At 43.8% G+C, this 16,779-nt stretch overlaps 1 long non-coding RNA gene across 1 annotated transcript; it reads left to right on the top strand.

Moving 5' to 3' along the window:
- The first annotated feature begins 2,431 nt into the window (after positions 1-2,431).
- LOC146858877 (uncharacterized) lies at positions 2,432-12,358 on the top strand. Its single transcript, XR_014980038.1, has 3 exons — positions 2,432-2,659; positions 8,016-8,089; positions 12,088-12,358. It is a non-coding gene; the product is annotated as an uncharacterized LOC146858877 (long non-coding RNA).
- Positions 12,359-16,779: the final 4,421 nt, after the last annotated feature.

Below are 16,779 nucleotides of genomic sequence, written 5' to 3'. Positions count from 1 at the left end.
AATGCCTCATCAGGGGTAGCAAGTTCTATATAAATCCAACTTCAATTACAACCCCCAGTTACTCCCTTGGCTTGTGTTGTGGACAAGTCAGAATTGGAGCCACTCCTGCTGTGCTTTGGCAGACTGTCCTTTGGCGAGTAGCTCAAATGACATGACACCTACAACTCGAATTTCAAAGGACTTGACACTAAATCATATTTCTGTCTGGATTTGAACTATAAAGGATGGGAGCATGAGTTCCACACTTTGTTCAAAAAACTGTTCTTAAGGAGAAAGATTGCCAAGACTTCGAGCTGATGCAACCAGGGCTGTGGACCAAGGTCTGCCAGTCTCCCTGCCGAGCCATTATCCAGAAAGCCGAGAACAATTGACTTGTGGCAGGAGCATTAGTCTTCTACCTGCCTGCCAAAACCAGTGTGCCCTGGAAGGAGAAGGAAAGAGCCTGGAGCGATTGAGGCCCAGCGGGGATACTGCAGAGTGGATCCCAGTGTTGAGAGAGAGCCGTCTGCAGAAGTCGGTAATCCCAGTCGGGGCTGCTGGGAAGTTGCAGGACGTGGCATGTGCAACAGGCGACGTCCTGCAACTTGATTACCAACTGTTTACCAGGAGGGGACCACAGAGATTGTTGAGGCCATTGCCTGTTGCAGTTGCAATCATTGGGCCGTTGCCCAAGTCCATGACCCCGTGTACCAGGAGGGGGCCAACGAGACTGTTGGGATAGTTGCCCCATGCAACTGACCAATGTAGCACTGGCACTTGTGCTCATGATCTCCATATGCTAGAAGGGGGCCACTAGGACTGTTGGAGCTGTTGTCCACGTCGGAGGTGTACCCATGTGACAAGCAGAGGGACTTGGGAACAAGTCCGAGGCCACCTGCAGCAGCACTGCTACTCCACCACCTTATCTGCAAGTACAGTGAGGTTGGAGAACCTGCTGCACTCAGCAGCCTTTGTTGCCTATGACAACCTCAGCGCACCGCCCCACTGACTATGGGAGGAAGCTGTGTAAGCAGCTCATCACCGGAGCATGACAAGGCGCCTCTGTCTCCCAGACACTTCCGAAGGCCATGGTTGGGTAGGACTTAAGCAGGGCCACAGGTCTTTGTGAGATGTGCATCAGCTTGGCTGAGTGGCGCTGGAAGGGTTGAACTTTCAAGGCTGAAGTCAGACTTAGATGTGCACCAGTTGCATGGGAAGCACCTCCACAGATATGCCAGGGACACTTTGGTTAGTGTGGTGGAGGAGCGGGGAGAAAAAGGGTTGAGGGTGGGACAACGCCCAGACCAGCTCTAGGGCGCTAGCCTTGAAAGACTTAACATGTGGATCATTTAGAGTGCTGTGTTTTGGATATATAAACAAAAACTGCATATCTTACCAAAGGTAAGTATTAGGTTGGACAATCATAATATTGGGGTCACTGTCGGTATGTTGAGTCTTTTGCCTATGACTACCTTGCACCTACCTATCCCTGAAGAGTCTAGGACCACTTGACCCGTGCTACCACTGAGTGCCAACTACTGAAGGGGTATTACTCCGCCCAGTTAAAAAGGAGATAATGTAGGGACACGAGGATCTGTGTATGCATGGACTGAGTTGGCATGCTGAAGAATGCCGTGTAGATGCTGTAAAAATGTAATGATGCATGGAATGATGATGTCTGTGTGCTAGGGGGAGTCCAGGGGCTGAGCACAGTTGGAGGGATGAAAGACCCCTAACCGGAACTTCAGGCTTTGGCTGTAACATAAAGACCTAAGATAAATTAAAGAACTTATCTGCTATAGGGGCTATTCCGAAGGGGACGATCCCATTGAACCCGCAGTTAGTTCTCCTGGGAATTCAAACCGAGGTTGATCTTCCTAGGACGGAAGAAGTACTACTCCAGCTGGGACTGGTGGTGGGAAAGCGTGACCTGGCCAAGGCATGGGGGGCGGTGCTATGCCCGTCACTGACTGAATGGAAGAGAAGCATGGACATGTATTTGCTGGGAGAGAAAACGACGTATCAGGCAAGGGGCTATCCCAAAAAGTTCTGGAGAATATGGAAGCCATGGCTTAAACACTATGGACTTAAGCTTACTGAATCTCAGTGAGGTCTTGAGACGAGCTGGGCAGAGGGTTGGGAGGGGCTGACCAGAGTGGGATCAATGGGACATGCTACTGTCGTCCTACTATTTATTACTGTATAAAGAACTTGATGCTGTGGTATTGACGTTGAAATGTCTTCATATTCCTGCTGGGAACTGTTACTGTATTGCAACTATGAAAAATGCTAATAAATATATATATATATAAAAAAAAAGAACTTATCTGCTACCTGATCTTTTTAATCCTGTTTTCCTCCCTTTGTCTCTGTTTTCTTATCTTTCTCTCTTCTTCCCTCCTTTTGTTAGCCTCTCAGCCAAAGTCTGATGATGAAAAATAAGCACAGGTTCCTAAAAACAAGCACTGGTACACACCAACTGCAATTAATCAGTCTACTTACCTCTTCAGCCGAGAATGGTATCGTTTTCTTATGCTGAGAAGTACTGGTTTTGAAAATAGGTTCGAAAAGCCTGCGAGTACCAGAGGAAGGGATTATGCCGTGAGCTGCCTGAAAGAGACAAAACACAAATTACCTTTCCACCTGCACACATGGTTGGGAAACTAATTGGGCAGGCCAGGTGAGGCCGGTAGCTTTTCTCCAAACTAATTCTATAGTCAGTCATAAGCTTTTATTCGATATGCAAGATATCTTGTAAGCACATAAAAAATACAGTAGACACATAAAAATCACAGTTACAAGAAGCCAGTATCAAAGTCATAAGAAATGTAAAAAGGGCGTAAATTTCCCATAATAAATTATCTATCATTATTTTTAAAAAAACAGTCCGAAAACTCTAGCGACACGGGGACGATAAAATACAGGCAAATATTGCAAAAGTAGACGACGACTAGAACCTATATGGAGGCAAATGATTCACGGCCGAGTACAAGGTGGGACGCGGGCGCGTTGCTTGCCAAGGCCAGTGTAAGTGTTCCACAATTGAGCGACTCATTTTAATGTTCTCAGGTCACGGCTGCGGCTCACGCATGCACGTTGCGTACCTCTGCCCGCTACGCAGGCGTCACAATGTGGCTGCGGCGTGAGCCACACTAGTGCTTTGAAGGTGGCGTGACAGAAAAGAACTTCAGGGCATGCTGGCGAGTTAATCGAAGAGAAAGGCAAGGTATTTCGAAACATTTTCCAGAAAAAAAGGACTGAATAATCAGGTCGGTAATTTATACAGATATTTTAATCGTTATAAAAACGCTCTTCCGGCAAACCTCGGTATTTTATTTAGATATTAGAGGAACACTATTTCAGCAAGCCCGACCTTATACTAGTGAATGCGTGCCAGCAGACTCGATTCAGGCGGGAGACTTCCAATTTTTGAAGCAATAAATTAATTAATTTTGTTAGTCTCCCGCGTGAAATTGTCTCCGCTTCAATAGAACTCAATGGGGGATAGGCATTCTCCCGATTATTATTTGTTTACAAACTTTCTTTTCCCTTTTCTGAAATGTTAACATGTCTGCTAGCGTGACCAACTTTCACTTCGTAGAGCACTTAACGTAAAAGGAGGCATCAGAAGATGTTTGGTAAGGGGTAGGGAAACTATGAGTCAATTAGTGCATTTTTTCTGATTAGTTATAAATCCTCTAAATCAGACTGTCCTATCAGATATAAATATCCAAGGGTCCCTGAGGTGCATGCCACAAGCGCAGCACATAACTGAGCCGGCACGAGATTGGAGGTCGGATGATGGTTGCGGCCGTCCAATCACAGTCCTGACGGTATCTTTAATGAGCTAGCCCCTGATGATGCTCCTGGCGTCAGGTTGATGTGGATACCTGTGTGCATCAGTTCCCTGCATCACATAAGTGATAGAGTCCTCCAAAACCTTCTTTTGCTCACTCAAACCAATTTAGCAATGACCTTAATATGTATAAGTCCTGATAGAGAGCCTTCTTAACTGATACCCCTTAAGCAAATGTAGTCCTTCAGCTTTTGTGGCCATCTAATCTGGGAGTGTAGTTGATAGGATGCCTCCTAGGTGGTGGAGCTGTATTCGGTATACCCTTACTTCCACCAGAGGCAACTCTCAAGTTTGTACAAGTTACTCCACTAGGTCTATCATATACTGGCTGGTGCAATTGTGAACGCATATGGATGATGTAATCAATATATGTTATGAGCCTTTAGAGGCAAAAATATGTTTCTACAGAATGATGAAATGAGATCATTTTGATGCAAAGTAGCAAGGTGACTCAGTATAACCAAATGCTGAGAAAATTCTATTATGAGATGCCCACACCTTGAAGATTAAGAACACACACCTTCTGGTCCTTTGTTTTTTTAATGTTTTTGTACAACATGTGTTATGTTTAAATACTGTGGGCAGACTGACGCCCGTAACCGTGATCAATGTCCAGCCAGGACCGAAACGCGTTGGGATCGTTAGCCAAATAAATCGATTTTGCATACAGAAACTAGGAGTATTCACCTTGCGTGGTAAAGGCATGCATGGTAAAGGCATATGTGTGGTAAAGAATTCATGGTAACGGCATGCGTTGTATAGCTGCACAATCTGATGAATATGTCCTCTTCATCAGCATCATCATAATTGACTGGATCATCACAGGCTGGTGAGATTTTGCACCGAGGATACAGCTTAAACACCTGGGCAGCAGACAGGGCATCTGGTACATGCCATCAAGGCACAGCGACAGCCCCTGCAAACTCAATTGAAATGGTTCGGGTGCTGGCAATTGGAGCACACTTTGCCTCTCGCTGCGCAGTTTCATAAAGGGTGCTTCAAACCCCGCTTTCCTTTTTTGTGGGTGTGTCCTCCAGCATTGATTTGGATGGTGCTCGGGGTGGCTTATCACGCCATATTGCCGCTGCTGCCTCTGATTTGATGGGCCGTGGGTCACATGTTTCAGCTTTTGTTGTAAGCTTAGGGAACACCATCTCCATCTGCTCCGCTATGTCATTCAAGAATTCATGTCAGCGCATCAGGAAATCTTTGAGTTTAATGGCAGGTTGTCTGAGGATGTGGCGCTTGAGGTTGCTTGATCTGAAGCCTTGGATAAGCAGAGCCCTCCCCTCGTTCTGGGATTGTCGTTCGTACTGTTGCTGGTGGGGTCATGCAGTTTGGTGTAGAGCACATCGAAATATTTACACCATCGTTGACAGGCTTGTGAAGCTTGAAGCACTTGAAGTTGTGGATCGTCTGGGAGCCAAAGTGTTAGTGCTGAAGTATTAGTGCTGACACAGCGGGTCGTAGTAATTATCATTGCCAGTAGTTACCTTGTAACTTCACCTTTATTCTCTCTCGCAGCCTTAAAATCTGGCAGCCTGGCAATCTTGCCTTCAATCTGGCAACCTAAACATGCTAGTGTGGAGCAGCTGTCAGTGGGTCACTAAATTCGCTGAATGGGGGAATCGTGTTGCGATGCCCCTCCTATCGGTGTGAGGGTCCAACCCTACCATTGGGCGTGTAGAACTTCTGTATCTTCCTGCTGCACAGCACCCACTGTGGCGCTTCCATTTTCGCCCATCTGGCTCACCACAAGATCACACTTTCTGGTAAAGGGGGAGATCACTAAATTGTTGTCTGCGAAGATTTACGATAGGTGTATGCAGCGCATTGTGGCAGCCTACTGCTTTCGAACTTGAGAATAGCACTGCCTCTTGGCTGCGTGGCTCTACTGCTGCACCTTCTGTATATCATCGGAGAGGTGTTTTTCAAACTGGAGGGAGCAGCAGCACCATTTGTTCTGTGTTGGGCTGGCAGTCTGGTCTGTGCCGCCACCATGATGTGAGCCTGGCGTGCGGCCAGTTGCGCTCCACTCGACTGGCGGCCTCTGATGGGTGACCGACAATGCCCAGTGGTTAGTGAGGAGCGTCAGGATAGAATGGCACGTGTGATGGTCCACGTCGCCGGTGTGAGGGCTCCTGAGGTGCGCATCACAAGCACTGGAAACAACGAGCCAGCACCAGGTTGGAGGTCGATGAATGCCGGGACTGTCCGAGCACAGCCCTGGCAGTATCTTTAATAAACTAACCCCTTTACCGCGCATGGTGGATGCATCTGTGCGCCAGTTCCATGTGTCACATGACACAGTACAAAGTAGGCCAGAGATCAAATTTACTGCCTGCACTGCTGACTTTGGGACTGGGAGACGAGGTTCAGTCTGGACGTTAGATAAACATCCTGTGATTCTGGGCAGATAACTTAATCTTCCCCTATGTTTAAAAATAAAAAATGTGACCTTGTGCAAGGTAATGTGGTGCTCATGTAAAGTGCTCCAACGTCCTTGTGCAAGTTCCCGCTATATAAGAATGCAGAAAAAAACTGTATTTGAGTTCAAATCCATTTACTGCTTTTCTCTTTGAATAAGCCTTAAGTGCTTGCTATTGTAACTTTTGAGAGACACATTTTGAAACTGAACAGCCCTGGCATGCAAATGGCATTAATTAGTCCTAAGCTTTTAAACACCATTGGTAAATATTTATATCTACGTGGCAGAGTGCCCAGTAACCACCTTCTGCGACAGAATTTGCTCCAATGGGCAGGCATGTTTTAATGGAACTAGGATAAATGACATCTAATCTCCACTTTATCATTTTCCCTGTATATGATACAAATAAGCTCTGTATTCTAAAACTGTTCAGGGCCAACCCCACAATGACATTTTCCTGGGAAGGACAGCCTCTTGGCCTTCTGAATCACTGCCATCCCAATTATGGTCCAGTGAACTCGTTGGAAACGTGTCACCAATAGGCATAGTCTTTAATAGCGGCCTTCCATTTGGCCAAACTGTGGGCTCTTGATTAATAACTTTTTGAATGTCTTTATCTTCTCCCATTTTGGCAATATTGGGAATATTTAGAATCAATGTAAAAGCTGCTAGTAAGCATGTGTGATTTAAAAAAATGGACTAGATATTACTTGGGGGGCAGTGGACAAGTGGCCAGTCTCCTGGTATATTCACCAAAGTTCAAGACGATGGTTAATGTATAGCCTTTGCACCAAATAGCAGCATGTTTTAGTCTCAGGTCTAATACTTTAGCAAATTGTTTGATCCTGGGCAAATCCCACTCTGCCTGGGCCTCTGTCTAATGATCTGGCAGTATGTCAGCACTTTGAATCAGTGGCAAAAATAAACACCAAGGCCATACTCACAGGACAGGTCCGCCGCAGCAAGGTTTTCATTCATACAATCAGGGTCTTTTATTGGCTGGTAGCCTGATTTGTATCTCAAAAGCGAATACAAATGCTCCTTAAGCTGCATAGTGCGGAAATCCTCCTATGCTTCTCCTTCACAGCCACCAATGAACTTTTATTGCTCATCACGGGATGAAAGAGTGAGAGTTTCCTGTTCTTTGAGAGGGGTAACATTTTAAGGGAACCAAAGTACGGGACATGGGTGTCCTGCAGAGACGCTGTGTGGTCTGCGGGACTGAACCCATGATTGCAGGACAAACTTGCAAAATGCAGGATAGTTGGCCATCCTAGTACGTATTTCCAATTTGACTTGCATTGATGTGGAAGCAATTTTAGACAGAGAAAGGTAGAATAAAACCATATTTTTATTACAAAATTAGGATGCCCAAGTCCAGTATTTTGGCATGTATTGCAGTATCTTACTACTGTTCTATTTTTAGTTCAGTTATCCGCTCAAGGTGCGTGTTGTTTTCGGTAGTACCTAATTTTTGTGGTCACCCTGTTTCTCAATGCTTCCAGTTTGGGCAACCCAGGGAACGGAGGCAAAGGGAAAATGTTAAATGCTTTGTGTGTCATCCTTCAGTTGGGTCAAGAGCAGAAGTTAGCATTAACTCTTAGACCACACCTGACGCCTATATTTGGAAGGTCTTTCCAGGTATGCCTTGACATTGTCCCTGTGTTTTCAAGCCGTGCATGCTGAGTGACTTTAAGGATAATTGTTTTCTCATGTATGGGACTCACTCATTTCTCTTCTGGTTTTGTTTAGTTATCCACAATGCCTCTTCCTATGGGTTAAGGCCATTCTCCAAATAACCTCCCGTTCACATTTCGAGGATGCTGGTAAATATGGAATGCTGGATGAGATTTTGAAGGGCAGGAGAAGAAGGCGGGGCTGTGCTATAGTCCAGTTGTGGTTTGCTCTGTCGATGGGTCCTTTGTTTTAGTTTATCCATGGAAGACTTGGGGTCGCTGCTATAGCGATGATTGGGGGTCTCAGCAACAAAATTCCATGTACGCTAATGATTCGCTGTTAAGAAAAACAGCGTGTGAAAACCTGTGGCAAGTGCAGACGTGAATGGAATTTACTGGTTTACCTGAATAAATAAATGAATAGTAATTTAAAGAGACAAAAGTGTAGATTAGTTTTAATCGTTTTTTTTTTATTCACAGCACGCCCAGTTTAGGCTGTAGCCTAATGTGTTTAATTTGGGGTCTGGTAATTAGTGATATTTTCCAAATTATGTAAAACTAAACCCAGAGAAAGACTTTATATGCTAACACTAGTTTAAAAAATGTGTTTTTAAAGAACAGGTAAGGTATTATGTAGTGCATTTATAAAGCAGTTTAATTTAAAGCCAAGCTATGTAGTGGCAAGCAGCTCATGTGAAATTATAAGTATAGACCTGAACCAGTGGCGGGCTCGCATGCAGCAGCACACTTTTCTAGCAGGCCACCAGAGCTTACATTACATAATATGAGGCCCAAGGTGAAATCAAATAGAGCTATTGTTCGTGTTGCAGGGACATTATAAAATATCCGCTCAATTCACAGTAGGTGAGGCCTCTGGTGCGGTTATGTAACAAAGCGTGTCTCAGGTATAATTAAAATGTATTCTATTCAAGGCTTTCGCGCGAGAACAGCACTGGCGCTCAGTTGGGTGAAGAATGTTGAACTGGTCCCATGGCCTTTCGGAAAGAGGGGTGACAGGGTGGGTTTGTGAGGCGGCAGCTCCCCTGGTGGCCCGTGAAACTCGTATCACCGGGTACCCGGGAGGAGTTGCGTTCATTTACAATACCAATAGCTTAAACTCTCGCAAAAGCAAGTCCTATTGCATTGCAAATGCTTGTTTGCATGTTGAGCTAACAAACCAGAAGCTGGCAAGAGAATACCGGCCTCATCAAGTGTTCTCTATTTCTGCTTCTAATGTTAGAGGTGTGTTCCTCTAGGCAGGGCCAGAGCTTTAAAGCCAAAAGTGTAATGGTATTTGGCGAAAAGGGGTAAAGATTGGTTGTCTGAAGTCTTAAATATTTAAACGTAAGAAAGATTATTTCAGTCCCTTAGGAGGATCAGACATAAAACACATGTAAGCATTAGAGTAGGAACGGAACGCATTGCTGGGCATACCAGTACACATGCTCCCTCCTGTGTGTACTATGGTAACGGCGGTGCTTGACAATAGCCACTTTAGTTTGGTGTATTGAGGTGTTCACGATTGCTGGCCCAGCCAGTCAGTGTATCTCTGCACACGTGTTTCTGGATGATTTCCCTTCATCATCACAGAAAGGTATACATCGGTTTGTAGTGCTTGGAAAAGCTGCCAAGGCCCTCATTACAAGGGATCTGGGAACTGGTGTGATATTTATTGCACTTGATAAAGTCGGACTCCGCTGAGTCTGAGTTTATTGAGTGCGATAAATTCACCCAATTACGAGGGTTTGGGAAATAATATGCAGATTTTGCTGATTATTGCATTAAATTTCAAATGTAAAAACTGTACATTTTATTTCCCCCCTGATAAATATCGGTAGGTTTCATCTGTCAATAATGATCATAAAACTCATAATTGTGATATGTGCGGTAGCAGCACTTACTGCATACTTCAGAATTAACTGGGCCGCTCGTAATGAGGGCTTTAAAGTCTTTTCAGGTGGAGAGTCCAGATGCAACCAAAGGGGCTTGCCAGCCAGTTACTCCAACGAGGAGCCAATCACAGGAGGGGGGGAGAAAGTACCATTTTTATCACAGTTGGATTATGGTACATACAATGCATGGTAACAGTCACTTTAGTTGACCCACACATGTTAGTGTTTGCCATTGTTGGTACAGCCAGTACTGTGTATCTCTGGACGGACGTGCTTCTGCATTATTGTCATTCATAAACAGAGACGTTGGTTTGGAGGTGCTTTGGAATGTTGCTGAACGTCTTTCCATGTTATGTGCCACTCTTACAGAGCTGTAGCATCCACAGGGACTAATAACTCCAAAGCAGGGAACCAATCTTGGGGGTATATTATCAACGGCCAGCGATATTATCGCTGGCCGTACATAGCGATAGAAATATTATCGCTATATTTACAACGCATAGCGCTGCGGCGATAATATTTCAGAGATAGCGGTGTTTTCAATGGAACATCGCTGGTTTTCCAGCGATGTTCCACTGAAAACAGTGATAACATTACTGATACGACCCTGTGGTCCTATCAGCACAATCCATCTCCCATTAAAAGTAGGCCTTAGTCAGGAATTTAACAGACGTTAAATTCCTGAGTTAAGGCTGAGGTAGCTCGTTACTTGAGCCCTTGTGTAAATGAGGCTTTGAAACCAGAAATAATAATTGATCGTTAACGTTTAGAAAGATATGCAGATATTGCTAGAAATTTGATGTGGTTAAACGTGATTTGATTGGAGGTTTAAACTGGTGGACTAGAATGGCAACACCCAAATGGGACATGGTAACGGGACTTAGAAATTGGAGATAATGATTGGTCGGTAATGTTTGGAACGATACTTAGACATGGCTTGAAATTTGATGTAGTTGACGTGTTTTGATTGGAAGTTCACACTGGTGGACCAGAATGGAAACACCCTGGTTACGTGGTTTGGAAAAACGGAGAAAATGATTGGTCGGCAATGTTTGAAAGACATTCAGACATTGCTTGGAATTTGATGTAGTTAAACGTGATTTGATTGTAGGTTCAAACGGGTGGACCAGAATGGAAACACCCGGAGAGATATGGTAATGAGGTTTGGAAATCGGAGAAAATGATTGGTGCTTGAATCCTTCAAAAGGAGAGTTAGCGGTATCAGGCTACAGAGCTAGGCTATTGGACCGGCTGCAAGTCACGAGGGTTTTCTGTTGCAAGGTACGTGTTTGTAATAGGGCGTTTTATTTTAATTTTGGAGGATTGATAGTAGTGATATTAATGTGGTGTCTTTTGGTTACATTTACAGTTAAATAGTCAGTGAACAGGAGGATAACAAACAAGTTGAATTTGCAATAATATTGATGGAAGCTTGGAGGTTTCAAACGGATAATGGCGATTATAAGCAACTGAGCGGGATCATTGGATCAGATGTGGGAGTTGTGAGGACATAAGATTATAGGTACGATAAGGAAATTGGACGTGTCAACTTACTAATGGAAGGATGGAAAGGATTGTTATTACTAATGTATATTTTGTTATATATTTTAGATTAATTAATTGTATACAGAAGGATTGATTGGGATATAAATTTTTTTTGGGGTGACAATAAACAAAACAACGGAAAACTAAGAGGTGAATTAAAGTAAAGGAAAGCATAGTTGTGCAAGGATTGTTCCATGTAATATGAAGGTGAGAAATAATTATTAGAGAAATGCAAGCTTTTGGATATTATTAGCAGGAGGGGAGAGGTAGAGTGGTTTTATGACAAAAGGGTAAATTTTTGGAAAATATAAAATTGAATTGGAGCTTATATCTTTAAGTTTGAAATAAATTGTGAGTTCTTAAATGAATGTTGATTTTGTAAACAGTTATATTATAGGCAGGATGTTGTGGGTTATCCTCTCTGTAATGGAACACGTGAAAGGAATAATACGGCCATGGGTGGGACCATGGGCACAACTGGAAAATCAGGGGTCAAAGTAGCGATTAGCTCGTCACTAGAATGGAAAATAATTAACACTGTTCGATCATAAATGGATATTTTTGATTTTTATTTTAATGATTGTATTGTTCAATAGGTATATTCTGTATACTAGGGATACATTTCTTCCTTGTATAGGTACTTAGTAAGAATCATACATGGAATAATGGAGAGTGATACGATATTCTTTTTTCTTTTCTCCTTCATTACAGCCCTGATGATGTCCTAGACAGGACGAAACGCGTCGGCTGTATGGCTATGGACATTGAGCAATATTCACTCAACAGATTTATTATATTGTTTGAAATTTTGAATATTGTTAGTTGGAATTAATGTAACAGTTGTACATGTATAGGTTTAGATGAAAACCAATGTATTAGTTGATTGGAATACTATTTAATGATTGAATAATTGAAAAAATCAGGAAGGAACAATATTAAGATATATAAAGAATGAGAAATAAAAACAAATAATATAAATTCATTTGTTGTACTACAACCTTTATTTGTTTATATTATGTAATATTACTCCACTCCTTTCCATTATAATTCAAAAGTTTTGTATTCAGGTGGCTTTAACGGTGGGCCACTAGGAAGTGAGCAGGAGACTATTAATTGCAAGTTAATAACTATCTACTAGATATTACTCTCTGGTGCACACATAGTTGTAACCCTCATCGTTACATTCATTATATCAGATATTTCGATATAATTATCGCCGCTTTTCGCCCAAAAACGGATGCTAAAGCGGCAATAATTATATCGCCAGCCCGTGCTAATATGCCCCAAAGATGGAAGGGGAGTACACTCTAGCCCCAAAACAATCGCTGCCTGCCTACTTCCAGTTCATGTGAGTACATTTTCTCATACTAAAATCTTTACACGACTAAATCCTGTTTTGAGCGAAAAACAAACTTTCTTGTGTAAGCCAAACTTACTTAAATGCGTAGATGGCCCATAACATTTTGACTCTGCGAAAACTTTACAGTTTATTTACTTGTTCCATTTAAATGCCCATTTATTGATATAGCACTTACTATGACCTCACAATTATGGCAAACAGCGTCACAGTGAAATTTAGTGACCTGACGAAGAATTACACATGTGACAGAGTGTAGAATGTCAGAATTGGGGCATTCGCTTTCATCCTCAGTTGGCAACCTCAAAACAGGGCTGCAAGTAGACTCTGAGTTTATTTACAGTAATGTTTCTTAAAATCAAGTGAATGCTCAAAAGTAAGGGGCATTTCAGCAACACCCGCGCACTTAGCGCTAGGATAATTATCGCCGGCTAACGTGGATTTTTATCACTGAGATAGCGTGCTATTAGCAACGCTTATCTCAAAAGCGATAAAAATCCTAGCGCTAACTGCCAAACGTGAGATTATCGCTGGAAACCCAGCGATAATCTCCCGAAGTTTGGCGTTAGCTTGATGATAGGGCCTCACATACTTAGCCATGATATCCACCTTCCATAGGATATCATGGCTAAGTCAGTCCTGAAGCAGGCGTAAGGAAAGTAGCGATAACAGGTGTTATCACTACTTTTCTTGCTGCTATGCTTCACAGCGTGGGGCTTGATGGGAGAAATGTCGCTTAGCGACATTTCTCCAGTCATGTCAGGTCAGGAACGCCCACTTTGCATCTCATTAGAGATGCAAAGCTGGGCGTTAAGAATCTGGGCGCTAATGCAAGGTGTCACGCGATAGCGTGACCTTGCTAATTAGGCGATAAAATTATCGCCGCATTTCGCCCGAAAACGGATGCAAAAGCGGCGATAATTTTATATCGCCTCGTTGCTGATATGCCCCTTAATTTGCCAGAGCAATTCACAGGACGCTTCTTCAGAAACTAATATAAAAGAGAACAAAGATATATTCTAAATCTATACTCTGTTATAATCAGAAAATCGACAAATAACAGGACTGGCATATTCAAAGTCCTAACATGATCATAATTCTAGCCCAAACAGGGCACATTCATAAACTGAGACTTTGTATATGCAAAGCCTATGAGTAGTCAAAGATTTTAAATAAAAAGTACCCTGGGATGTTCAGACTCAAGTATAACAAAACAGATGTATGATCAGAGCCTTGCTAAAATGTATACCATGACCTAATATGAGCCCTGGCAAAATCACAACGGTTATCCAGGCTCTTACAGATTTCAGAAGCACATTGTCCCATGGGCAAGTAGATTTCAGAAGCACATAGCCGTTGGACAAGTAGATATTTCATAAACCTCAGCACTGCTGAGTGAAATTAATCCATTGAGGGGAAAGAAAGAGGAAAATCCTTTTTAAATCCAAAATATTAAAAACATTACTTCTACAGTGATATGGAGATGCAGGCAGACAAAAACACCATCCTTCCTTTTAAGGTAATTACGGGGCATAGGTAAGAGGACTACAAAACAATAAAGAAAAAGCCAGTAGTCCTGAAAGGGTGTATGCTGTTTTTTACACGGGGCTGTTGAGGCCCACAGGGCTTGCTCAGGGCTCTGGGGTTTTGATTGGGAGGGACTGATATTCTGTGCTTTTGTCATGCAAATGCTGCACATTTTACTGTGATCTAGAGCCTGGCCGGCTAACAAGGCCGTCACCTTTGAGTGAAGTCACATTGTGAAAGAATGGCTGAAGGACAAAGAGAGGCTGCAGAGTGTTCTGCACACTGAGGGACTGCCCATGAAAGGTCTATCAATCAATCAATCAATCAAGAAATTTGTATCGCGCACTACTCACCCGGAAGGGTCTCAAGGCGCTTGGGGGAGGGGGGCTGCTACTGCTCGAACAGCCAGGTCTTGAGCTGCCTCCTGAAGGCGAGGTGGTCCCGGGTCAGTCGCAGGTGGACGGGCAGGGAGTTCCATGTCTTAGCCGCCAGGTAGGAGAAGGATCTTCCTCCGGCGGTGGTTCTCTGGATGCGAGGGACGACGGCGAGGGCGAGGTTCGCGGGTGGGCGTGTAGAAGGTCAGTCGGTCGTTGAGGTATCTTGGGCCCAGGTCGTGGAGGGATTTGTGTGCGTGGGTGAGGAGTCTGAACGTGATCCTCTTGTTGACAGGGAGCCAGTGCAGGTCTCTTAGGTGGCTCGAGATGTGGCAGCGTCGGGGGACGTCCAGGATGAGTCAGGCGGAGGCGTTCTGGATACGTTGAAGTCGTTTCTGAAGCTTGGCTGTTGTACCGGCGTAGAGGGTGTTTCCGTAGTCTAGTCTGCTGGTGACGAGGGCCTGGGTGACCGTCTTCCTGGTCTCGATCGGGATCCATCGGAAGATCTTGAGGAGCATGCGAAGGTTGTGGAAGCAAGCTGAGGAGACGGCGTTGACTTGTCTGGTCATCGATAGGGAGGAGTCCAGGATGACGCCCAAGTTGCGTGCGTGGTCCGTTGGTTTGGGTGCAGTGCCTAGTGCCGGGGGCCACCGGGAGTCGTCCCATGCGGAGGGCGATGGTCCCAGGATGAGGACTTCTGTCTATGGGAATTCTACTCCTGATTAACTGAGTCTGAAGAAGAGGTAGCGCCCACGAGGGAAGAATGGGTCCTACTTACCTCCATGACTGCACTTCACAGTGGTATGGATACAATACAAGTGTTATGGCTATCACTGTGCAGTGTGGAATCCAAATGGCCTCGCTAGTAGAATGACTGCATTTGGAAAGGTGAATGCAAGTTTTGGGATCCTAGAAAATAATAAGATGAAGACAGACTCCTAGCTGAAAGTACAAATTATGTTTAAGAACAATGTGCTTGAAACGGTTGTTAGTTTTGATGCTAGGAATGAAGATCTAAACAACATGTAGAGAGTTACCCAGCTTCGAGTTCTGGGTGTGTCACAATTCAGTTTCAAAATCACCTACGTAGAATGCATGATCTTGAGGATGTAACATGGATGTAGAACACAGTGATCGCAGCACATCCTCCTACCTGCACACTCTTAATTCTGAAACCGTGCAGCGTGGGCTCACAGCTCAGGAAAAGAGGACTAGGATGTAGAAACAATAAAACCAAGAAGCAGCTGTGGATCAGCGCCAGATGTTGCTGCTTGTAGTTTGGTCTGGCTGAAGAATCAGCAACATGTTCACTTGGGGTTGCTTTTAGTAACTGCCAATACATCCTCAACAAAATGTTATATTTGTAACCTGTTTTTAAAGTTCTTTCCATTCGAATCTGCACCGTACATGGTCTGAGGAGACTGGTGACTCCCCAGGCACTACAGGAAGTTATTAGGACTGCAATATTGCCAATACAGAATTCAAGAACACAGTAACAACATCTGACACTGTGTGAGACAAAGATGAACCAACATATTTAGTAACACCTTTAAAGCAGGATTGTTACCTGCCATAGAACAATAGACATAGAAAATGATTATTGTATAGGAGTTCACTCTGTCCTTATTTAATTGTGCAGAGTCTCTTTGGATTTCTCTGGATTTGTCCAGTGGATGTTCGTAAAAAGATGGTTAAACAGACTTTGAAGTACCTTTCATTGAACACCAACACCCAGTTAACCAAAACAAACAACGTTTTTAGTTTCTCCAACAAGTCTACAGAAATATCCAATGTGCTTCTAGCAACGTCAGAAATCCTTTTGAATCAACATCCAAACAAAGAACCTTCCTGGAGTTCACTGCCGTGGCTTGATGTAACTTGTAAACACTTGGAATAACAAAAGCTCACGCAATCCGGACTGCTTCCTAAAATCTGCCTGATTTCAACATGGCGTCCTGTTTCCCGAGCTGCAGATCTTCCTTAACCTCAGAAAAGGAGATTGTGCTTCCAAGAATTCCCCCATGGACTCTGTTGACAAACTGCCACATCATGCACAGGAGCAGGTTGTGTGCTCAGACGTCGAGTAAGCACACCCTCTTCTTTTGGTTTCGAAGGCACCCACATCTTTCTTACATGATGAAATGG

This window comes from Triturus cristatus, chromosome 3_2 (genome assembly GCF_964204655.1).
Source record: "Triturus cristatus chromosome 3_2, aTriCri1.1, whole genome shotgun sequence".
Taxonomy (NCBI): domain Eukaryota; kingdom Metazoa; phylum Chordata; class Amphibia; order Caudata; family Salamandridae; genus Triturus; species Triturus cristatus.
The sequence above is the reverse complement of the archived record's forward strand: the minus strand, read 5'-3'. Positions and strand labels throughout refer to the sequence as shown.